The 26,018-nt window shown below is 42.2% G+C and overlaps 1 protein-coding gene and 1 long non-coding RNA gene across 4 annotated transcripts in view; one reads left to right on the plus strand and one right to left on the minus strand.

Annotated features, from left to right (window-relative positions):
• The window catches only part of RASGEF1B (RasGEF domain family member 1B), a 569,745-nt gene that overhangs the window by 277,718 nt on the left and 266,009 nt on the right, over positions 1–26,018 (plus strand). The window lies entirely within an intron of this gene.
• LOC109276966 (uncharacterized) lies at positions 6,273–14,769 on the minus strand. Its single transcript, XR_002084919.2, has 3 exons — positions 14,626–14,769; positions 13,539–13,606; positions 6,273–6,968 (listed from the first exon to the last, which is right to left on the minus strand). It is a non-coding gene; the product is annotated as an uncharacterized LOC109276966 (long non-coding RNA).

Below are 26,018 nucleotides of genomic sequence, written 5' to 3' on the forward strand. Positions count from 1 at the left end.
AATATCTAGAATGACTGTATCCTAAGTCGCATCCGTAGTCTACTCTTCTTTGAGGTCAAGGGTGGTGCTTTGTGGATCTTATTTTCCTAAAGGACACAAAAAGGGGCAATTGGCTTAGCCATTGAGAAGGGAAAATGAAAAGGAACATCTGACTGCTATTTTTTTAATGCCTTATTACAAGTCCTGGAAAAATGTGTATAGCAGATCAAAACAGCCAGGTGTTTGGATAACAGCCCTCTGGGGCCAGCTGGCAGAGGGCAACTGGTCATCAGAGTAAATGGAAAAAACATCCTCTAAAAAATGAAGAGTTAGCCCAAGAGAGGGCACAGAAAAGCACCCAGTGTGGGGGAGGCTATAAACAGATCATAAATTATGTGGATGAAAGAGCATTGAAGGAGCACATTTTAGAAGGTGCTGGGGTCTAATAAAAGGTCTCTAATCAGCAGAGGCAACCGTCAAGCTAGGGATGTCAATTGAACCTTCAGATGTTGGTGGATCAGAAGACATGTAAAGCATTCAAGAGGGAGAGCAACTCACTTCAGTGCATGCTCTGATGACAACCACCAACCCCAGTGGTCTAAATTACAAGGCAGGTCTCTCCACCTTGAGTGCAGGGGATGAAAACTACTAAATTTCAACAAATACAATGTAACTAATGGCCTTATGAGGAAGTAATTCAACAAATATGTCTTGGATTTTGAACTTGTCGTTTAGTAAAATTATGGACTATATTTAAAAGGAAGAAATTCAAATTATTGCTGTGGTCTCCCTATTCTCCACCCCCTTCAGTCTTCTCTGACCCCACTTATGTCTGTGTTATCATAGAAGACAACTAACATTGCTTGGCACTTGCTACTTATAAACACTGTTATAAGTATTTTCCCATAAATTGTTCATTTTCACAGTAGCTCTCTAAGGTGACACTGTTATTATCCCTATTTTATAGATGAGGAAACTGAGTCATAGAGAGGTAATTGATAAAGGAAAAAAGGACACCTAAACCCAATAGGGTAAGAGAACATTGTCCCACCATTGTTAAAATAAGCTTCTGGTTATGGTAACCGAGAGCTGGAGATGAAAGGTAAGAAGGGCAGACAGGAATGGGAGAAGATTTTTGCAAATGGCATAATGGATAAAGGGTTAGTATCCAAAATCTATAAAGAACTTATCAAACTCAACACCCAAAAACCAAATAATCCAGTGAAGAAATGGGCAGAAAACATGGATAGATACTTTTCCAAAGAAGACATCCAGGTGGCTAACAGACATGTGAAAAGATGCTCCACATCACTCATCATCAGGGAGATACAAATCAAGATCACAATGAGATACCACCTCACCTGTCAGAATGACGAAAATTAATTCAGGAAAAAAACAGATGTTGGTGAGGATGTGGAGAAAAGGGAACCCTTTTGGTGGGAATGCAAACTGGTCCAGGCACTCTGGAAAACAGTATGGAGGTTCCTCAAAAAATTAAAAATAGAACTACCCTACAACCCAGCAATTGCACCGCATGGTATTTTTCCAAGCGATACAAAAATTCTGATGCCAAGGGGCACATGCACCCCAATTTTTATAGCAGGGCTATCAACTAATTGAATGGATAAAGAAGAGGTGGTGTGTGTATATATGTGTGTGTACACATACACACACACACACACGCACACACACACAATGGAGTATTACCCAGCTATCAAAAAGAATGAAATCTGGCCATTTGTGACAACATGGATGGAAGTAGAGTGCATTATCCTAAGTGAAATAAGTCAGTCAGAGGAAGATACATATCATATGATATCAGCGCTATGTGGAATTTAAGAAACAAAACAGATGAATATAGGGGAAGGGAAGGAAAAATAAGGTAAAAACAGGGAGGCAAACCGTAAGAGACTCTTAAATACAGAGAACAAAGAGGGTTGCTGGAGGGGAGGTGGGCCAAGGGGATGGGCTAAATGGGTGATGAGCATTAAGGAGAGCACATGTTGGGATGAGCATTGGGCATTACATGTAACTGATGAATCACTGGGTTCTACTGAAACCAATACTATATGTTAACTAACTTCAATTTAAATAAATTAAAAATTATAACATTTGAAAATTTATAAAATCATAAATATAAAGTAAGCATATATATATATATATATATATATATATATATATATATATATAATTTATATATATGAAAGAAAAGGTCAGACAGGAGAAATTGGCAAGAAACTAGAGAAACAATCTTTTAAAATTTTTTTTTTAAAACAACGTTTGTGTGTTTTCAGAGAGAGTGAGCATACACCAGTGGGGAAGGGGCAGAGAGAGAGAGGGAGAGAGAATCTCAAGCAGGCTCTGCACTGTCAGCACAGAGCCCAATGTGGGGCTTGAACTCATGACCCGTGAGATCAGGACCTGAGCTGAGATGAAGAGTTAGATGCTTAACAGGCTAAGCACCCAGGCACCCTGAGAAACCACCTTTTTAAGGGGCAAGAACACCAGTCTTAAAAGAAGAAAGGTAAGAACTAGGCCCAAAGTCTATAAAATGAGACCAATATTTACTTACTAAAGGGACTTGAAAGCTGAAGGAAAATCACTAAATTTTAGAAATAAAACCCATCTGGTCATGCTCAAGTCAGCCCAGTAATTACAAACCTTGGAAAGGCATTGGGGAGAAGAGAGTGCAAGAGAGGGCAAGAGAGCACAGGCGGGGGTGTGCAGAAGGCAGAAGAGCTGTGCTGTTGCCTGTATAGTGCTGGCCATCTGTCACCGTCCTTAAACCCTAAGGGCTTTGGCTTCCACACCCTCTCTCATCTTCTGTGGGGTCCTCGGAGAGAAATTAACCGGGCTCCTACTCCCCTGGCACAGCAGTCTGTTGTTACACATATGTTCAAATTGAGACCCTGTCTTCTATGAGAAGCTGTTTTTCATTTATGCATATGTAAGCCGAATCAGCTTAACCAACCACTAGAGGTCCAAGGCCATTCCTAGCAGGTGTCTTTCTCCACCCCCGCCCTCCCCTGTCCACCTCCCCGGCTTCTGCTGTTGCCTTCAAAGCAGGTGCCCTACCCTGAGTCTTATAAATGGAAAGTGTCCACATATAAGGCCTCTCTCTGCCTCACGACTCTTCACCTCAGTCACAGCAAGAGTCGCTACGGCCAAGAACTGGGCCAGCAAAAATACAAAGATGTTTTTCAATGAGGCAAAAATATGCAAACAAACTGGTTTGAAGGGAGGTGCAAGGCAAATCGAGAGTCTGAGCTCTTGACCTAGGGCAGAGGGAGGAAGCTCAGAAATCAACGTGCTTGTGGCTCAGAAGTAGGCATGTAGGGACTCCACTGATTTCAGTATCCTATGTGAGTCTAAAAGGAAAAAAATAAAACATGAATACTCCAAACTTTATCAGATTGCACTCCTCACAACAAAAGTTTGGATTAAAATTTCTCTCATTTCATCAGATGTCTGATATTGTTTATTTGAAGTCTTCATGTAATAAATATGGAAGAAGTTATCTCTTCTTCTAATTTCCTCTGCTTTGGTTGCAACTTTGGGTGTGCCTAGTTCCTGGGGACGCAGCCCCTCTTCTACTGTGGTGAGACAGTTGCCTCCTGGCCTATGTTTCTACATCTCAAGGGTTACTATCTCTTTTGTGAGGAGCTAATCTCCCAAACTGTCATGTTGAGGGTATGAGATGGGTGCAGACAGTAAACTTCCTGAGAAGAGACAGGGTCAAAAATACCTCACCCAGTTGGAAACCGTAGCCAACTGGGGCAGGCAGAAGTGTGTGTGTGTGTGTGTGTGTGTGTGTGTGTGTGTGCACGCCTGCCTGTGTGTGTGTGCCTGTGTGTATCTATGTTTGTGTGTGTTTATGCATGTGCACATCAATCTGCTGGCAACATCTATCTTGTCAGTTTATCAGGCAAATCTTCAGGATTAACTGACTGGAGACCTCTTTTTAGAGTAGACTTGCTTCTTTGTTTTTTTTTTAATGTATTGTTAGACACAGGTGTATGTACAGGGTTTGGTCCGACAGTGGTTCTCTGCACTGGCTGTATAGTGCCAATACCTGGGGAGCTTTCAAACTACCAGAATGTGTGGGAAAGTCTGCTTCAATTGGTCTGGGTGTGGTTTGTGCAGCAGAACTTTTAAAAGCTCTCCAGATGATTCTAATTTGCAGACAAGACAGCACCAAAAGTGTAGAGCTCCTTCCTAATGAGAACCTTAAAGAGGATTCCTTAGGCTAAGGGGCCAGATGAAAGGACATGTTATGATGATATCATTAGTTGTAAAGAGGAAAAGATACTGCAAGTAAATATTTAAATGCAGGTCTTTCTGTTTACAAAACAGCAGGACCAAAAGCTCTGAAGTAGTAGGGGAAGCCACAGAAAACACTCGATCTCTTCCAGTTGTATTCTTGCAAATGCATTTATGTCAAAGTATATTATGGCCCCCTTCTCTTAAATACTAGGAGAGGCTCAGGAAGCCTGGAGTCCAGAGGTACAGCTCTATTAGCAACATGTCCACTTATTCTCCCTGGAGAACTCCCTGGAGTTCAAGCAACAGAATAATCTCTACAAACAAAACCACTGCTTTCAGCGCACATCAAGATAGACACCCAAGCCAAGCTGTCTAGATCTGTCACCCCCAATTTCCAGGTGAACAGACTGTGAAACCAGAAAATTATGCCACAGGGGGTTTGGAAAAGAGAATGGCAGTCAGGTTTGCATTGTCTTTCTGCATCACAGACACTCAGGCAACTTTCCATGATATGATTAGATTTCAGTCAAGGAATTTCCTTCCTTATAATTTTATCAAACAGTGTCAAGGATAACACACCTTTGCTGAGCACAGCTGTGTACCAGGCATTCTGCTAAGGACATTAAATGGATTATCTATCTCATTTCTTTCACATCCTCTACAGGAAGTAGATGGCTGTTTTCTTCATTTTACGGGTGAAGAAACTGAGACTTAATGTGGCCTTATGACATGGTCATTATCTTGTGTCTAGTAAATGATAGAGCAAGGATTTAAATCTAGATCTGTGACTTCAAAAGTCATGCTTTTATTACTGAGTTACTGCCCTTGGTTTATAGACTTCCAGAATAAAGCATTCCAATTTTCCTTGTTTTTCAGTCCCTTGGCTTATCCCTTTCTAAATCTGAATCCTAGTAATTGTACGGATGAGCAATTTTTTGTTGTTGACTTATTTAAAAATGAATCTTTCTCTAAGAGTTTGCCGATGCATACGTGTACTCAAACAATAGCTGACTTTATCACTGGGGATTGAGATGTTTCTGTATGCAATCTGATTAATCACAAGAAGGGAACAACAGCAATAAAAATTAAAGAGCTGCTGAATATGCTCATGTGCTGATTCATGCCATTGGTGCTGCTATTTTGTCAACATTGAAACTGGATTTTATCTTTATACCGTTCCTTTTCTGTTTGAGCTAATGGTTGTGATAGCATTTTGCTCAATCTGCCAGAGATACTTGAAAATCTTCGCAAAGTTATCATTAGTAAGTAATGCAAAACAGAGCCAGTCAGGGTTTCTCTGTCATGGATTCATCGAGTGAAGATATGAGGCATGAGGATACCTGACTTTTTCTAACATTGGCTGTATACCACAAAGTAATAAACAGAGAGGACAGGAGGACAGCAAATGAAGGTTCTGTTAAATTGCATTTGATGTGTCTATATAAGGGTCCCCATGTATATGTCTTCTACTAACTTCTATCCTGCACATTAATGTGATGCCTAGCCTCTGAGAAATCTTGTCATTTCAGTGTAGGCTGAGCCTTGGGTTTACTACCTAAGCTTGCCGTGTTCTTCTGAGGGCCTAGATGGGATGGCTCTTCTGTCACAGTGGTGTGTATCTGGCCATTATAGAATGGTCAGGGACTCTTGCCTGGGTCTCTGCACTTGAACTCACAGTGTCAGCAGGTGAAGGCTGTCCATGTGAATTTGTGGAATCTCTAGCACATCTAAAATCCGTTTCAGGGGCGCCTGGGTGGCTCAGTCGGTTAAGCGTCTGACTTCAGCTCAGGTCAGATCTCGCGGTCCGTGAGTTCGAGTGCCGCGTGGGGCTCTGGGCTGATGGCTCAGAGCCTGGAGCTTGCTTCCGGTTCTGTGTCTCCCTCTCTCTCTGCCCCTCCCCCGTTCATACTCTGTCTCTCTCTGTCTCAAAAATAAATAAACGTTTAAAAAAAAGTTTAAAAAAAATAAAAAAAAATAAAATCCGTTTCAACCTTCTCAGGGTCTTTTGAGGCCAGAAAGCCTAGAATAAATAAATCTGAAAGATCAGTTTATTTCCTTTTGAGGCTTGTATTCCTCTGATGCCAAGATCAATTTTTTTTTTACCTCCTCAAATAAAGCAGGTGGCAGAAAGTCTTTTTATGCTGTTGGGCTCTTCTAATTTCTGGGCTCAAGATTTGACCGGACTTGAGAAGGTGAGGGGAAGAGGTGATGCTCAGTCTCATTCATTGGTTGGCAGAGCAGCCGTGTGCCGCTCTCCGTGAACCATGGGCAGGAAGCATTTGGCTGAATGCTGGAGATGTCCTTTGATGGGGAGACCAGGTTTTGTTTCCTTCTGGTTATAATATATATCATAATTTATATAATGATATCTGTATAATTATATATATTATGCTATACTATAAGTTATCACTAAAATGAATTTTGGAAATAATGCAAAGATATGAGCAAAACCTAGAAAGAGGCTGTAGTGGTCAGAAGGACATTGTAGTGTTCGCAGGGCACTCCACAGCTTGCTTGCCCTCCAGACACTTGTTGGAATTGCACTTCCCCACAATTCCCTTGAATTAGGCGTGGTCTTATGACTGCTTTGGCCAGCCAGGTGCACATGGACAGGAAGCTGAAGCTCTGAAGGCCGAGTGTTGCAAGGCTTGCCTTTCTGCTCGCATGATGGGTGCTGCTCCATTAGCCCCGGTCCCTGAGGAAATCTTCTTATGGTTCTGCTTGGGCTATGTACAGAGAACAAGAAGTAATCCTTTGTTATTTGAAGCTACTCAATTTTGGGGTTATTTGGATTGGCAGCATAGGCTGATTGATAAGGAAATCATCATGTTAAAGCCTCCATTTTTTTTTTAAATATGAAATTTATTGTCAAATTGGTTTCCATACAACACCCAGTGCTCACCCCAAAAGGTGCTTTCCTCAATACCCATCACCCACCCTCCCTTCCCTCCCACCCCCCATCAACCCTCCGTTCTCAGTTTTTAAGAGTCTTTTATGCTTTGGCTCCCTCCCTCTCTAACCTCTTTTTTTTTCTTCCCCTCCCCCATGGACTTCTATTAAGTTTCTCAGGATCCACATAAGAGTGATAACATATGGTATCTGTCTTTCTCTGTATGGCTTATTTCACTTAGCATCACACTCTCCAGTTCCATCCACATTGCTACAAAAGGCCATATTTCATTCTTTCTCATTGCCACATAGTATTCCATTGTGTATATAAACCACAATTTCTTTATCCATTCACCAGTTGATAGACATTTAGGCTCTTTCCATAACTTGGCTATTGTTGAGAGTGCTGCTATAAACATTGGGGTACAAGTGCCCCTATGCATCAGTACTCCTGTATCCCTTGGGTAAATTCCTAGCAGTGCTATTGCTGGATCATAGGGTAGATCTATTTTTAATTTTTTTGAGGACCCTCCACACTGTTTTCCAGAGTGGCTGCACCAGTTTGCATTCCCACCAACAGTGCAAGAGGGTTCCCGTTTCTCCACATCCTCTCCAGCATCTATAGTCTCCTGATTTGTTCATTTTGGCCACTCTGACTGGCGTGAGGTGATATCTGAGTGTGGTTTTGATTTGTATTTCCCTGATGAGGAGCGACGTTGAGTATCTTTTCATATGCCTGTTGGCCATCTGTATGTCTTCCTTAGAGAAGTGTCTATTCATGTCTTCTGCCCATTTCTTCACTGGATTATTTGTTTTTTGGGTGTGGAGTTTGGTGAGCTCTTTATAGATTTTGGATAGTAGGCCTTTGTCTGATATGTCATTTACAAATATCTTTTCCCATTCTGTTGGTTGCCTTTTAGTTTTGTTGATTGTTTCCTTTGCAGTGCAGAAGCTTTTTATCTTCATGAGGTCCCAATAATTCATTTTTGTAAAGCCTCCATGTTGAGAGGTAGTAGAAATATGACAAAGGAAATCGCTCAAGAGGAAAGGTCTTACAAATTTCTTGTTTGCTTGTTTTAACCTTAGGAATTGCTGGCCAGAAAATAGAGGAAAGGATTGAAAGGTATTAAAATGTCCAGGCCAAGCCCTATAAAGCTCCTGTTTTTTTTTTTTAATGGAGTAAAATATATATAACATAACATTTCCATTTTTTATATGTACAGTTTAATGGCATTAAGTATATTCACACTGTTGTGCAGCTATAACCACCATCCATCTCTAGAACTTTTCATCATCCCAAACTGAAACTTTGTACCCATTAACCAATAACTCTGTTTCCCGTTTTAACCTCCTGGCAACCACCACTTTACTTTCTGTCTCTATGAAGTTGACTATTTAGGTACCTCATATAAGTAGAATCATATAGTATGATTTTTGTATCTGGCTTATTTAAAGCGTCTTTTTTTTGTAAAAAGATTGCCTTCTAGTTTTTGCTAGCAATTCCTTTATCTGTCTAGCTATTTCCAAGACAGTCTTAGCTCAGAGAAGAGAGGAGTGACAGGAATCTGCCATAATCACTGACTCTGGCAGTGGGTTGAGGCGGCTGCATGCTTTCCAGGCCAGAGGTCAGTAACCTTTCCAGACTGGAATGCCAGAGTTCTAAGACCTGTGCTTCCCTTGGGTCAGGGGTCAGGGATGGTTTCCAACCCTGAGTGACCAAGTTCTGCCTCCTACTGATATGGGAAGGCAGGTTGCCATATCCTAAAATCGAGGTAGAGAGCTTTGATTTCTTTCAGTTGTAATGATTGAGCGCATTGACAGCAGGTGATTATAGCTTTCAAAAGGGGCTATGACAATGATGACAGGTCCCAAAGCCATGGAAAACCATCCTATGGACCATCAGAGAAAGAGGAGGGAGGCTTCTTCATCATTCTTTTCACTTAAAGAAACGTTATGTTGTGGGAAGTTGTCTGGGTCAGTCTTTTTGCTTTTTGGCAATTGCTCTCCCCCGCCCTGCCCCAAGAATTGTACTTGTTAGAAATACATGAGCAGTCCAGGGTGAACATTGGAGGGGCGAGGGATGGCCATGGGAGTAGACTCAGTGGCACTGATTTGAGGGCACATGGGCAGAGTGGTGAAATCTCTGTATTCTGGCCATCTTGAGGTTTGGAAATCATCACAGTCAAAGGTTTATTTTTTTTTAAAAAGGGTCATAGGAAATTTCAATAATTGCCATAAAGATAATAAAATTGTTCTCTAGTTTACATATCTCCCCAGAGGTATCATCTATGTGCCAGGCATTTAACTGGGTGCTGAGGATTCAGCAGAAGCATAAACACACATGGTTTCCTCCTTCATGGAGCTCCCAGTCTAGGGAGCAGACAAATTTTAATCAATAAGTCAGTCAATAAGTATTTATTGAACCTGTATTATGTTCCAGACACTGGGGATACTCTAGGAAGCTAAGCAGACACAAATCATGTAAACAAAATGTCAAATTGTAACTCTAATAGGGGCTAGGAAAGAGATGCGTTCTGTACTGTGGGAGCCTATAATCCGAGTTTAAAGTAGCCAGGGAGAGCTTGCTTGGAGATCCAGGGCACAAAAGAGCTTCACCAGCTGAAACGGGACAAATGTGCACTTGAGGCAGAGGGAATGGCACTGCAAGGGCCTTGCGGGTGGGAGCTTGGGGAGAATGAGTATGAATGGAAGCCTTTTGTGGTTGGAGTGGGAAGAAGGGATTGGTGGACAAGGTAAGGCGGGGAGGGTAGGTGGGAGCTAGTCCAGAAAGGTATCCTTATAAAAGTGAGAGGAGAATGACCTGTTATTTTCCTTGTTAGGATGTGTGCATCTTTTCTTGGGACGCCTGGGTGGCTCAGTCAGTTGAGCATCCGACTTAGGCTCAGATCATGATCTCGCAGTTTGTGAGCTCGAGCCCCACATTGGGCTCTCTATTGTTGGTGCAGAGCCTGCCTTGGTTCCTCTGTTCCCCCTTCTCTGCTCCTCCCCCACTTGTACTCTCTGTCTCTCTCTCAAAAATTGATACACATTAAAAAAAAAAAAAGAATGTGGGTATCCTTTCTTTTCCTTCTCAGTATGCCATCATGATTAACAAAGAGCGTAGTTTCTGGAGCTAGACTGCCAGGGCTGGATCTCTGCTTTCCCACGTATAAGCTTTGTGACCAGAGAAAGGTGTAACATCTCTGCATCAGTTTCCTTATCTGTAAAATGGCAACTATAACAGTACCTACATCATAAATTTGTCAGGAACATTAAATGAGTCTATATATGTAAAGTGTTTAGAACAATACCAGGCATGAATTAAAAGCACCATGTGAATAAGACCTATTATTAGGCCCTGTATTGTAGAGAACATCACTAGTCACCAACTGTTGTTCCCCAGTTACTTCACGAAGGAGAAACTCAAACCGAATTATATCCAGAACACATAATGTTTGCATGAACAGAAAAAAACCTAAAACAAACTGTAGGTCTCTTCAGTGTCCATTTATAGTATAGAAAAGTGCATTTCTCAAGTAAATCACCTTAGAAAAGTGCTCTTTCAAAGCTGAGAGAATTAAAATACCTTCTCCTTTGCCCAGTGTGTATTTGAGATTTTTGGAAGAACATATATTCCTGATACTGATTCAGATGACACTTGGAACTGACTCAGGGCAGAACTTACCTCAAATCCTTTCATCATTTTGCCATCGATGTAACTGAGTAATCTTAGACGGTAGAGTCAGAAGCAACCTTAGAGATCAGCTAGTCATTTGTTCTGATTTAATTGGCTGTTGGTTTCTGCATGAAGTGATCACATTAGAAAATAAGAGCTGCCAGTTTAAGAATTTAATAGACAAGTAATTAATTAATTAATTTATTTAAAAAAAAATTTTTTTTAACATTTATTTATTTTTGAGACAGGGAGAGACAGAGCATGAACGGGGGAGGGGCAGAGAGAGAGGGAGACACAGAATCGGAAGCAGGCTCCAGGCTCTGAGCCATCAGCCCAGAGCCCGACGCGGGGCTCGAACTCACGGACCGCGAGATCTTGACCTGAGCCGAAGTCGGACGCTTAACCGACTGAGCCACCCAGGCGCCCCGACAAGTAATTAATTTAACTGAGATGCTTCAGTGAAAATCATAAATACCATCTGCAGCTTCTCCTTTGGAAAGTGGTGATACATTTTTGCTGAAGTTTCCTTTCTCTTTTAAAAATCTATTTCTGAAAAATAAAAATAATAAGCAGCCTTTGTACCTATAGGTTTGGTAACATTGTGAGTCATCAGGCCCTCCATGTGGACGATGCTGTATTATTAAACAAACTTCTATTGAAAGCTCACTATGTCTGAGGCTTGTGATGGATGCTTTTATATGATGCCTCATTTAATCCTCATGGTAATTATGTGGAGTCCTGGGTAGGTCTCGGGCCCCACTGGCCTTGGATCCCATCTCACCCTTCCTGTGTTGTGTTCTGTATTGCAGAAGACTGACTCCAGCAGCTGCAATTCCTAGCGTTTCCTGTCCAGTGGTTCCTTCTTGGGTTTGGGCATTGGGAGGCACTGGTAGAGACGTTGGGTGGCAGTGGGGAGAGAAGTCAGGGTATTTCTTCCATTTCTCTGCCTTGGGCTGTGCCTTCTCTATGGCTCTAGCTCCCATGGGACTGTCCGGCCATGGTTCTAGCTTCCACTTGGTGGCTCTGCCTCTAGGTTCCAATAACATTATCCGTTCCCTTGGTCTCTCTAGCCAGGGGATGGTAGAACTTCCTGCCCTTACTCATCTCTGGATTGCCCCATTGCCTGCTGTTTGGCTTCCAGATTCCATCACCTGTAAAATCAGTTCTCTGCATTAAAAATAAACTAATTTCTTCTTTCTTGTTTAGGCCCTAACTGATAGAGTTCAGTATAAATATACGTGTGTGTATGTGTGTGGAAACAAAGGACCATATAGGCTATATATCACAATTTTTTTTCTTTTTAAATTTAATTAAGTAATTAACTTATTTATTTAAGAGAGAGTATGCACAAGTGGGGGAGAGGGGCAGAGGGAGAGACAGAGAGAAAGAGAGAGAAAATCCCAAGCAAGCTCCACACTCAGTGCACAACCCGATGCGGGGCTTGATCCCACGAATCTGGGATCATAACCTGAACTGAAATCAAGAGTTGGATGCTCAACCGACTGAGCCACCCAGGTGCCCCAATATATATCACAATATTAAGCTCAATAGTAGAAATCTACCAATGAAATCAAAGTCCTAGCACTTCTAAGTTCATATGTACCTTTTCTATTGTCATGTTATGGTACCTTCATAACTCTCTAGGAAAGGTAAACCCCTTTTTATAGAGGTGATCCCTCTTGGATCATCAGTATCATAATGGGGTTTACCACAGCTCTGTTTTAGTTCAATTGGATTGATGACTTATTGCGGGATGATTTTGAGGGTCAATATCCTACATGTGTCCAGAAATGGAATTATTAGGCCTTGAAGCAGCACATTAAAAAAAAAAAAACAAACCCTTTTATGTGACTACTAAAGCTTCGCTCCTTTGGGAGTCCTCAGTAGATCCATGGAGCCACCAAGCTCTGACCACTCTTGAGAACTTTATTCCTCATTTTGAGTTTAACTCAGAATCATGATATGGACACTCTTAAATTATTGGTAAGTCCCACATGTAAGATCAAAGGCTTTGGACTTTGCCATAATTTTAGACTTAATTTTTTAGACTGTTTATAGGAATAAATCACAGGCTAGAATGTATGTGGTCTGAAAACACTGAAGGATGCTTAGGATAGCAAAAAATCAATAGGGCTCGACAGTATTTTTAGATTTCTAGAATATCCTTAAAGGGTAAGAATTTGTCCAGGGCCCGGCAAGGGGTGAGGTAATTAACCCCCTCAGATTCACCTGGGGTCAGGAGCAAGCCTTGAAGGGTGGTTCTCATACCTCGCATACCCCTGCCCTGCAATAGGGCTGGTCTATGTGCTGCCCTGAGGCGTGATCTCATGCCTGCCTTTTCTTACCTCATTGTCCTCACTTCTGCTGGTCCTCTCACCTGCACCCACACCGGCACTGTTCAAATCCTCCCCATATATCTTTCACAGCCTGAGTGCCACTTGCTGCCCAATTCCTCCTAAGTAACTTGTTTTCCTTCAAACTCTTACGGTGTGCCTACTTCCCATGATCTTGTACTTCTTCATTTTACTGGGTTTTATTACGCTTTAATTTCTCCAATTGCGTTAGCCTTGTCTTTCCAAGTAGATCACAAACTCCTTAAGAGAAGAACTATTTCTTACTTTTGATCATCTGCCACACTACCTCGTACAGAGCCAATACGTGTTGAATAATTGATTTGGTGTGAAAACTGCTTCAGTCTTCTAGCTCCCAGCCACTTAATCTACTTAGTTACCTTACTGCTGTCTTCTTTAGCCATTGGGCAGCCACTGCACAGTACAAGTTTTGAGCACTAACATATTTCTTCCAGTCAAAAGAGAACCATGACAGAGTTCCAGACACGGTGGCGAGGAGAGAGGGAGAAAGAAAAAAGTGTATTTAGAAACCCAGCTTGTTCTCTGACCTCAAAGAACTTGTTTGCTGGAAGTTACTGAAAAACAAAGCTGCTCAGAACATTTATCAGTCTGTCTTCAGACCAGAACAATTATCAGTCCATCTTCAGACTCTGGGATGTCTTCAAACAACAATAGGAAATGACATATGCCAAGAAATTCTTGGTGGGACGTTTGGGTACAAAGGGTTTTCTTTCTTTCTTTTTTTTTTTTTTAATGTTTACCTGTTTATTTTTGAGAGAGAGAGAGAGAGAAAGAGAGAGAGAGCCAGAGATACAGGGAGACAGAGGATCTGAAGCAGGCTCCATGCTGGCAGCAGAGAGCCCTATGCAGGGCTTGAACTCACAAACCATGAGATCATGACCTGAGCCGAAACCGAGAGTTGGATGCTTAACTGACTGAGCCACCAGGTGCCCCCAAAGGGGTTTTGTGCTTTAAGAACATTAGCTTCTACATCCATATGAAAGACCAGAAGGTCATGGTTGAGTAACTATTATTTACTGAGCTAAGAATGCTATGGTAACTTAAATCTATATGCTGGATTTTTCACCACAAATGTAGATCTAGGTATTCTAAATTACACTAAAAATGAGAAAACTGAGATCCAGAGTTTAAGTAACTTAAAATAAAAAAGTCACCTCCTCCAAGAGGCCTTCCCTGGACCAGGATGGGTTAAGCACCGTTAGATTTCCCATAGCAACCTGTGGCTATCTTATCATAGTCCCTACATATTATTTTATATAGTGAGTAGAAAGTAATATAATCATTTATTTTATAGATGTGTCTCCTTTGTTAGATTGCAGCCTCCTTAAGGATAAAGTTCAGCTTCTGAGTTTTCTCTGTGTTACATTTATACTCCCACTTTCATACATGTCATAGACCTTGGGGTTTTCTACCACAGAATGCCCTTCAGTTATTGAGAATAATTACCAGCTTTATTATACAGTCAGGGTTCCTCTGTGTGTCTTCCTTTTTTATGGAAGAGAGCATTTAGGACATTTTCTTTCTTAGGAGACACCAGCCCCACTGCATTTTAGTGGCCAGAAAGGCTCTGTTTCCACAAGTTAACATCAAAAGAGGATAGCTTATAGTCATAATTGCTCCCTGGGAGAAGGGTTGCCACGGACACTGGAGAACATTCACGGTTAATTTTATAGAACCATGGCTAATGGGACAAATCACTCAGCCATGGAGACTCCTCAAGCTCAAAAAGCATAGAGATGCAAAGAGGGAAGCAGGTCATGGGCTCTGCCCTGGGCTTCTGAGGGGGTCTTTGGCAAGGGGAAAGCAGGCAGATGTGACTCACCAGGTCAACTGTGGGTGGCATTGGACTCAGCTGTCACAGCTGGGCTGACATCAGCAGCAGGGGATTGACATCAGTGCAAAGACAGCATCAGCGAGCGAGCCAGGAGTGTGTGGTAGGGACAAGCAGGGTTTGAATACCCAGAGAAGAAAACCTTCTGTTGGGCAGGGGGGGGGGGGGGGGGGGGGGGGGGGGAGGAGGACTACCAAATAGCAGCAGTAAGCTGGGTTGTTTTTTTTTTTTTTTGCCATCCAAGGTCTAACTAGGCACAGCTGACTTGGTGCTCATCTAAGGAGGTGCTGTGATGTGTCCTAGATCACATGGAATATTAGAGGTGAGGGTGAGCGGTAAGACTCCCAGGCCGGTGCTCTCTCCATACACCATACAGAAAGGGAGACAAGAGCAGATTTTTACAAAAAGTTGTGAAATCAGGTTAGGAACAACCTGACCCTTGAACAGCCTGCTTCTCAAAGCACAAAAGGTCTTTTGGGTGTTTAGTGACGGCAGTGATTTGACATAGCAGCTTTTCATTACTTCCTGGAGGTGATTCTTACAGATTAAGCCAGAAAAAGATTGCCGTAGTGCAGTCATCATGCATGTGCTGATCTTTATTGATGTTAAGAAGCAAGAAAGAGATTTAAGTGGGAACCCTTCCTGTGCAGGCAATACTCTGCCTTTCAAACAGGAAACCGTAGTGCATAATTAAGACTATAATAATCTTTAAAAGATAATAAGCAGCTTGAATTCCCTAAACACTTCACTTTTTCAAAATGCTTTGATGAATCCTATCTCATTTGATCTTCATAGCTACTTCTGCATAACTTGGGAGGCAGTAGTAATCACCCATTTTGTAGATGAATCCGAAACCAGAGAGGTTTGGTGATTTGCCCAAGACCACACAGCAGGTACTGTCAGAACTGAGACGAGCATTTTGCTTCTTTATCTGGTGTTTTTGTGTAGTAAAGTTCACAATCCCTTATCTGAAATTCTGAAACCCAAACAAAAACAACATAAGTCTATTTTTTTCTTTCCTAACTCATTTGCTGGCAAAATTTTTACCTATCTTGATCTAGTTTTGGCAATAAAACCTGTTTCGAGATGACGTGAAGCTCTTTTTGTCCTCTTTAGGGAGAATATTCGTATGTTTTTTACCAAAATTTTCATGTGTTCAGTTGCAGGATGCTGCCCCAAATCAGTGTGTTATATTTATTCTATTAGTCATATTGTCTTTCTACAGTCTCTCCCCAAAAAATTCTGATTTCAAAAGCACAATACCAGAGTTTTGGATGATAATTGTAACTCTGAAGTAGACTGTCTTTGTCATCTAACAGAGGGAGGCAATAAGGTATTTCCATTAACCAGAGATTCTGGTTAACAGTCACCATAGATGGCGTACATGTATTGCTAATGTTGAACAAATGAGACCATAATGAAATAGACTTAATATCAACTCAGCAGTTGTTGTGAGAGTGAAATAAGATAATTCAGGTAAATCATTTATCACAGCGTCTGGTTCATAGGACACATTTCATAACGAGAGTGTTAGCTATTATCTTTCTCAATAAACTTTGTATCCCCATGTTACAGATGACAGAGGTTAAGTAACCCACAAGGTCACATGGCCAGTAAGTGGCACCGCCGGGGACGAGACACCCAGGCTGACTGTTCCACCCAAAGCATATGCACGACCAATGGGGTAGAAATAATTCTAGGATCTTCCAGGGGGCTCTAGAAGTCCTTCCAGATCATCATTATGAAAATTAATTACTGAATCATTGGACTGCAGCATGTGGAAGTGTTGTTTAATAGCCTGCTGGTTAAGAGGTTTTGCTGGCTACAGATAGAAGGAGTAGGAGAGGGAGAGGGAGGGAGAGGGAGACAGAGAGAGGGAGAGAGAATAAACTAGAGAATGTCTTATAAATTAAAAAGTTGGAATGACTTTATGGAACAATTGGCAAACCTCTATGTCAGAGAATTATTACAAGAATATTAACTCCTTTGGATAGACTAGATGAGGTCTTCCTGGGAATTCTGGCAAAGAAAAGATACTCCTAGGACTTTCCCCAAAGTTCTGTGGACTAGGCCAGTGAAACCTATGGTTTTTGGGTAGAATAATAACTGTGTGTGTGTGTGTGTGTGTGTGTGTGTGTGTGTGTGTGTGTGTGTGTGTAATGAGAATTCCCTCCCCTTCTACCCTCCTGACAGCTCCCCTGATGACAGCTTTTTTGCCTTCTCAATTTCCTGCTTTGAACCTAGGAAATTTTCATTTGCTTTGGTGGGGAAGGTGGTGGGCTGAGAGAGAAGGGGCAAGAAGAGGAGAGTGGGATACAGATCCTTGAGAGAGGAGAGGAGAGGAGAGGAGAGGAGGGAAGTGCTTGCTTCAAAAATGGATTCCAGTCCAGCCTCCGTCCTTCACCACTCCCATCCCAGATGGTGAGAGCAGAGCTCCCATGTCTGTGCCTGTGGTCTGTCCGGGCAGCCTGGCAAGACAGTGAGCCCCTCGGTGGCTAAGCCCGAGATTAAGAGGACCTCAGTGCCATTGTGCTGGCAGCTGCTCAGGCTCACCCGTGTGCCGTGCGGCCTCAGCGCATGTCTGGTCTTCCTCGCTGTTTGGAGCAAGGCACTTGAAAGGCGCCCCCTCCCCCAGACTCCTTGACATTTGTCCAGAGATTAATTGGGCTAATCCCCTTCTTGGAAGAATAGGTTGGAGAGTATGTATTCAGGGAGGGTGAGGAGGCAGGCCAGGATTGAAGAGGCTAGCATTAATGAAGGCACTGGGGCTTGCTGGAGCCTTTGAAGGAAGAAAAGAGCAAATTTCTCTGCTGTTCCTGGACAAGGCTGACAGGTGGGCAGGGAGACTGCGGTTCTTCTGTTCCGCCCGGCTTTGCCAGAAGGTCTGTGCGCACCAGCAGTAACAACTTTTGACAGCACCAGCTGTCACTCAGGGAGGGAGCGCTCCCGGCACACCTTGGCCTGACATTCTCGTTTCTTGTACTGAGGGCAGAGGGTGAGAGCCCCAAGATAGGCCATCCTGAGTGTGGAAGACACGCATTGCCCGGACGCTTGTCTGGGATGCTTACAAAAGTGTATATTTACAGATTGTTTTGAATCAAGCATTCAAAATAAACATCATTTATTACTTGAGATTTATGGTCGAGGGGAGGCAGGGGGCCGCGTACAGTGTTTTCTTGTGCTGTATGCAGCTGTCCATACTCGACAAGGGATGCAAGTCTCTTCACCTTATTGTCTAGTAATAATAGCTAGCGTTCCCTGGGAGCTGCGTGTGTGCCAAGGCACCGGTCTAAACATTTTACAGGTATTAATTAATTTCCTCTTCATAACAGCCCAAATGAAGTAGATGCTAATATTGTCTCCATTTTACAGAGTTAGTACTATGCCCAGGATCATTTGTAAATCGTGGCACCAAGGCTCAAATTCCTACAGTCTGCACTGGCTGCACTGCTAACAGAGAAAAGGGACTAAGCATTTTGCCTGGGCTAGTCTCGGTTTGGAACGTGACTTCAGTGAGATTGAACAGTTAATTGAGGATAATGCATCCCGGGAGAACTGAGGATAAAAAGCCATGGAAATGCTCTGAGGTCCCTGGGAACCCTCTGAAAGATATGTGCCTAATTGTACTATCGGTAGAAGATTTCCTCCAGCTAACAGGATTGCACGCATGTGCTGTGTTCATTGTCAATTGCTGTAGGCACCAGCTTTAACAAATACGAAAGGGCTGGTGGTTAATCAAATGAACTTAAGAGAGTTCTTTAAATGGGATTTATATTGATGTCCATCATAAAAACTATCAATAATGAGGAACTTAAAAAACGTCATTGCGAAGTGAAAGGGAATCTGCAAAGGTATGAATATCTGTTCATCCTTTATCAGAGGTGAGGTAACCAGGTCAGAGAAATGACAGATGCTAATAATGGCAGAACAACAATGGGGAGGCATATCTTTGTGGTTTTGAGCACTGTGAGAGATCTTTGAGTTCGGAGCATCTAACGTAAATCTGTTTGTTTCTTCTATGTAACCACTGTCCACTCAGCAGGTAGCACACACACAGCCTCTTTGGCCAGCGATATTCTTTCCTATTTTGAGAATCGGTTTCCTGGCACCAGAGACCAGTGCAGATTCTTAAGTGGGGTTCAGGAAGAGAAGGGAAAGTAGATGCAGAGGCAAATCACCCCCCTCTTTGAACTTTAAATCCACCTAAGAAGGAGTACTGTCTTCATTTTATGATGAGGAAACTAAAGATCAAGGAAGTTGCTAACCCAAGACCACACAGTGAGTAACTGGCCAGACTGGACCTGTGCACAGGCTGTGACGTCCAGGGTGGTGCTTTCTGCATGGCCTCCACTCCTGCTTGTCACCATGTGTCCAGCACTAGGTGGTGAAGATGGTGAAGGAAGGAAGGGGAGAACCTCATCTTGCCAGACTGGCACCATACCCCATCCCTCCTCGGCTTTGTTGCCAGACTGTTTTTGCCACATCCTAGTCAGTCTCCTTGCTATAGGCAGGGAAGGTGTGGGGGGAAAGGAGGTAGACATCCTTGCTTCCTAATTTCCCTCTTATATCCTTCTCCCAGTTCAACCACAACACCCTCTCTCACCTCCTAACTGCTCTCATCCCATGTGGATCTTCACTGCTTGTTTGAAGCTGAGAGCTCACTGCTGGTGGCTACTTAAGATGGAAAATGACGGGGGCGCCTGGGTGGCTCAGTCGGTTAAGCGGCCGACTTCGGCTCAGGTCATGATCTCGCGGTCCGTGAGTTTGAGCCCCGCGTTGGGCTCTGTGCTGATAGCTCAGAGCCTGGAGCCTGTTTCAGATTCTGTGTCTCCCTCTCTCTGACCCTCCCCCGTTCATGCTCTCTCTCTGTCTCAAAAATAAATAAACGTTAAAAAAAAAAAGATGGAAAATGACAAATGACTTTGGTAATCTTTGGTAAACTCCTGGGCTTGAGATATTTGAGCTCACAAATTGAGATCTAGGTAGATCTTTCTGTGTAGTTGGGAAGGTCTTTCCCCCCCCCCCCCCCCAACGTTCGTCACTGGAGCAGAGTTATAGGCTCATTACACCCAGAAAAAAGCTTGATGCTAGAGTTTGTCAGAAGAGAACCTGTCCCAAACCAAAGATTTCCAAATAAACTATTAAAACAGGCTCTTTTTACAAGTTGGGATCACTAGCAAAATCTCTTGCTTCTCCATATGTAGAGTCTTCTGATAAAATGCTCAGTGGTATTCAAGTTGTACTACTTTTTGCATAAATATCAGCCTTATTTATACAAGGTAATATCATATATATCTATCTGACTTTATTTTAAATTTTAAATGTATTTATTTATTTTTAGAGTGCATGCGAGCAGGGAGGGGTAGAGAGAGAAAGAAAAACAGAATCCCAAGTAGGCTCTAAGCTGTCATTACAGAACCTGACCTGGGGCTCGAACCCACAAACCATGAGATGACAACCTGAGCCAAAACCAAGAGCCCAATGCTTAACCAACCAAGCCACCCATGCACCCCATACCTGACTTTATTTTAACATGGTTTAATTTGATAGGTGACAGGATCAAACCCAATTTTTCCTTCGTGGTACTGATATGGTGTTTTGGGTCCACATAGCCCACTGCACGTACCATTCTATGGTCTTTCACTCACATGCCTTTGCCTCACATCAGATGTGAATGCCTTAGTTGCATGGACCGTGTTTTAACTTCTTTTGCATCTTAGTGGAACATCTTTCCACCCTTACCCTGTCCAATCCATTTTCCACTCAGTAGCCAAAGAGAGCTCTTGTGAAAACATAAATCAGATTGTGTCGTTTTCTTGCTTAAAACCCTTCAAGGTTTTCCCATTGCCTTAAAATACAATGTGCATGCCTGACTGGGGCTCACCACTCCCTGCAAGTTCTGGCTCTTGTCTCCCAGCTGTAAGCTCCTGGCCTTGGCTCAGTGCTCTGCTGCCTCAGGGCCTTGGAACCTGCTCCTCTCTCTGTCTGGAATGTTCTTCCCCTGGCTTTTGTACAGTTGGCTCCTTTTCAAGCCTCAAGTCTTAAATGCTTAAATGTCACCTTAAATGTCAGAAAGACCTTTCCCTGAACACTCCACATGAAGCAAGTCATTTCTGTTATGTTCTACCTCTCCACTCTGTTTAAATTTCCTTATAGTATGTATCATGTTCAGCGATTACTTTTATTAACTCACTTTGGGTTCTCTGTTTCTTTTATTAGAGTGTAGGCATCAAGAGGCCAGGGGCCTCTTTCGTTCACAGATGGATCTTCAGCACAAAAAATAGTGGTTGGTATGGATCGGTGCTCCATGTATATGTGCTTAATAAATGCATGCATGAATGAACAAATGAACAATCACAGAGATTTTCCTATAGTCATTACCCAATAGGAATTACGTGTAGGGATTCTACCAATGGTTTGAAACTTTTGTATTTACCCAAATGGATGGTGTGACCCCTCATGCTTGTGAACACATGCCAACCACAAGAGAAAGGCTTATTCATATTATATATTTTATTATTATTATTATTAATTATTATAAGAGAGCACTGCCTGAGAACGAGAGCAGAGACAAGGGACCCAGTGCTACTCTGCTTGTCTGCTGCTCCCGCATAGTCTGGATACCTCCTTCTGCTGAACCCTGCATCTTTTCAAGCCTGAGACGGCCACACTGCCTTTGGACACTCTTGAGTACAAATGAGAATGAATTGGGAGATTCTCAGTCCTGAATTTGAAAGATTTTTCTTCATAGCTCTTTAAATAACGCATCTGCTTTTACAAGAAGCTTTAAAAGACATGGAGGTGGATAATTAGGATCTAACCCCTCGTAAGGCGGCCGCTGCCCTGATGACAACATCATGCCCTCCGGAAGCTGGCCATCTTCAGAAACTGGTTATTTATACTGTCATATCCAAAGCCTAGGTTTCTTTTTCAGATCTGGTGCTAGCATGCTGAGAAGCAAAGGAGTGAGCCTCACTGACTCTATAGACATTTAGGGTGACTTATTTTTGGCTCTGCCGGAAAATTTCCAAATTTAACTTAAAGGAAAAGTGACCAGACCCCAACAGACTAAGGTGTGCTCAGTACCTCTATTGTTCCTCAATTTATGCACTAGGGGCCTGGGAGCATACTGTGGAAAATAACTTCTCCAAAACATATTATCAAGATCGTTTGAAATGTATTTTCTGAGACAAAGATGTTATCTTATTTAAAATTTTGTATTTGTTGGGACACCTGAATGGCTCAGTCGGTTAGGTGTCTGACTTTGGCTCAGGTCATGATCTCATGGTTCATGAGTTCGAGCCCCACGTCGGTCTCTGTGCTGACAGCTCAGAGCCTGGAGCCTGCTTCGGATTCTGTATCTCCCTCTTTCTCTTGCTCCTCTCCCATTTGTGCTCTGTCTCTCTCTGTCTCTCAAAAATAAAATGTTTTTTAAAAAAGTTTAAATCAACTTTTAAAAAATAAATAAAAATTTATATATGTTTATATTTATAGTGCTTACTAGAATTTCCAGTGTACCATTTTGGTTAAGTTCCTACAGCACTATTAATAATAGCTAATGTGGACTCAAAATAGAAAATGACAAGGATTATTCTAATAACATTCAGGAAAAATTTCATCCCTGCATTATCAGCTCTGAGATTGAAAAATAATTTCCTAAATTGTGGCCTAAGGTGATAATCTCCTAAATACTGTCTCTTCTCTCAGTTCTTATTTTGTTTATTGCCTTTGAATCATTTATGGATTTAAAGCCACCCCACTGAGTACCAACTCATCTCTGCCAGGTGCACTGGGTCTCAATGGGTTGGAAGTGAAATGTGGGATCCCAAGCAGGGAAAGAGATGGAAGCCACACTCACAGTTTATTTGCTCACAGATGTTCACAGAATAGAGGCTGAAATTTAAGAAGCAGTTTCTTTCTCTTTGTATTTGTGAGGAGACAAAGAAAAATGGTTGTGTGGGGGTTGGGGAGGCAAGGGGCAATGAAACTCTGAGAAGAATTGGGAATATCCATGTTCATCAGCCCTGGCAAGAGAATAAACTCATTGACAAGGGTATTGATTTTTATTCTCAGGAACACAGACTAGGGCATTTGACTCTTGATGAATCATTACCAAGTGACTTTTACATGAGGAAGGAACTAAGGCTTGATCCAAGATGAGGACTCCAAGAACCATCCATTGATTTCTCCCCTCTCCCAGCACCCTGAAGAGCTGTGGAGGAATCATTATGCAGTGTCAGGGTCATGACAACTCCCGATGCTTTGCGATACTGCTTAGACCTTGGCAACAGATTCCCCCTCTGCCTATGTCAGTGACGCCAGTTTTGGTCTGTGTTGACTGCGGTGACAGGTCGCCTCCTGGTACTGAGTTCTCTGTTCTCTCATGCAAGGAAAGGGAGGACATTGTGGATGAAAGAAAGACATTTGCTGTGACTCTCTAGGCGAGGACTTTCTAGGCTAGAAGTGTAGAAGCCACAGTGTTTCCTCCTGTGTGCGCTGCTCCTATAGTCAGGGTTAGTCACCAAAGGAGTAATTGCTTTTGGATTATGACTTTTGTGGTCAGAACAGCTAGATTTCTTTTAGATTTGATTAAGTGTTGGTGTTTAAGATGCTTTTCCAATGTGTTAGGATTCTTCTAAAATTGCACTTGTTGTGATGAGCCCCGAGGGTTGTATGTAAGTGTTGAATCACTAAATCCTACACCTGACACTAATATTACACCATATATTGGCTAACTAGAATTTAAAAACTTGGGGGGAAACTTATTACATATATTTACATATATTTTAAATTAATGCTAGGTTTTGCAGGCCAGTAGACATTATTCCATTCATATTGCCAAAGATCTTATTTAAGAAAACATCCGTGATTAGGCTTACTAAATCAGGACATTCTTTTATTTTCCTATCTCATTTACTAATTATGCAAAATAATTTTTTTATCTCGTTCAGCTAATTTCCACATGACATTTAAATTTGTCAATCAGTTACTCTTGAAACTAATCAGATGATGTCAAATCCCTAAACTTTTAATAAACAGGTTCAAACCCCACAAAATGTCTTCATTTGAGAGACTGAAAATAGATGTAAATCTTTAAAAAGAGCAGATAAGAGAATATTTTAAGTGAGACATAGTGTTTTCAGGCAACAAGATCACGTAATCATGGGAATATTTCCAGACATCTGTTTTCAAAATGTTCTCTTTTTTAAAAAAAAGCAATTTCTAAATTCATTGTAAAAACACTCCTCCATTATGGAGGGGTAGATTTTAAAAGAAAATAGAATTACATTTTTAAAAAAATGAATTAGTGGATTTATTGTTTTGAAAAAATACCTTCTAGATACCTTACAGGGGTAGCAATCTCTTATATTACAGAGCACATCAGAAGATTTGTATTTATTAAAAGAGAAATACGAAACTCACCTGTAAGCCTGAAAACTTCAGTATTGCCATGAGACAGTGGAGTACCAGAGTTTCATGGATACTGCCATCCCATTGCAAAATACTCTAGGCAATTAATGAATAGTAATTGAGTATGTAAAGGGGAACATGGTGCTCTGAGTGTTTTTTTTTTTAAGTTTATTTATTTATTTTGAGAGAGGGAGAAAGCATGCGAGCAGAGGAGGAGCAGAGAGAGGGAGAGAATCCCATGCAGGTTCCTTGCTGTCATCACAGAGCCTGATGTGGGGCTTGAACTCACGAACCATGAGATCATGACCAGAGCCAAAATCAAGAGTCAGACACCTAACCAACTGAGCCACCCAGATGCCCCACTCTGAGTATTTTGAATAAAATAACTTATAATTCAGGCCGGGAAACATGTATGCAAGAAGAGAAGAGGAGAATCCTTCTTTCCTCACAGCAAACCAAGATATCCTAAAGCCATTTCTCTCTCCTAATCTTTAGGTCCTTTCAAACTCTGGGGCATTCTAAAGGAATGCCTGAATCTTCTCTCTGCTGCTGGTGATCAGTCTTAAAGGGGCAGATGGCACCTTGTTTACAATAGCCCTGGGGTGAGGATATCAATTACCTATTAAAGGGAAGGAACTCACGGCCCAGAGGAGATACTCATTGCACCAAAGGTCACGAGTCAATGACAGTTTAGGACCTAGAACATTAACTGGAGCTTTATTCACTCAAACACCCAATTTTCCGGGACAGAAAGCAGGCTGGTTTCCCCTAAAAGATGGATCCTTTTTCTGTGGCATCTGACACTCCATTTTTCTTAATTACCTAGTTGTGGTGCTCAAGAAGATGTGAATGTGTCTGTGTGGGACTAAAAGATAAAATCAAACTGTTCAGATATGAAGCATTGTGTGAACTGAAAGGGACATGTTATGATCGACAAACTGTCAGAAGAAATAATGATGAAAAATTTCATTCAACGATAACTAATTTCCTTATTGAAAGGAATCAGTCTTCCAATACTGTTCCACACCATGTACGTACTAAACGGGGCCTTAACCTGTGCCTTCCCTAGCGGCACAAACAGCACCCCCTTGAACCGTACAATGCAGAAGTCCTGGCCCCCTGTGAGGGCAGTGCCAGGTACATAGTAGGTGCTCAGTAATGCACCTGGATGGGTGCACCCTGGATGGGTGCACTGGATGGGTAAATGCACTCGGTGGTCTCTTCAACTTCCAGAATCATTTCCCTGTGAGACTCCAACACACCCTCTAGTCTTCCTGGTTGGGGGGTTGAGATACTGGTGCATTGTGTCACCTATTGTGTTAGTAGGCAGGAACCATATTATTCTCTTCCTTTTACAGGTGCGCGTGTGAGTGGCTAGTGATTGACAGTTTAGAAACAAGACTGCCTCTGGTTTTACCTTGATCCTGTAGTCCTAACTTGCTCTTTGGTCAAATAATAGTGAATTAGCCTGGACCTACAGAACAGTGGTCATCCAACTAGCCATTAAGTGAGCATTTTTTAAAAACTTGTTATGGCCAGGCTATCCTGGGAAGTACAAAGATAGATGATATAAACTCTGCTCTCAAATCATTAGTTA

The sequence above is a fragment of the Panthera pardus genome, unplaced genomic scaffold (assembly GCF_024362965.1).
Source record: "Panthera pardus isolate Hobbes unplaced genomic scaffold, ASM2436296v1 HiC_scaffold_13, whole genome shotgun sequence".
NCBI classification, from domain to species: Eukaryota; Metazoa; Chordata; class Mammalia; order Carnivora; family Felidae; genus Panthera; species Panthera pardus.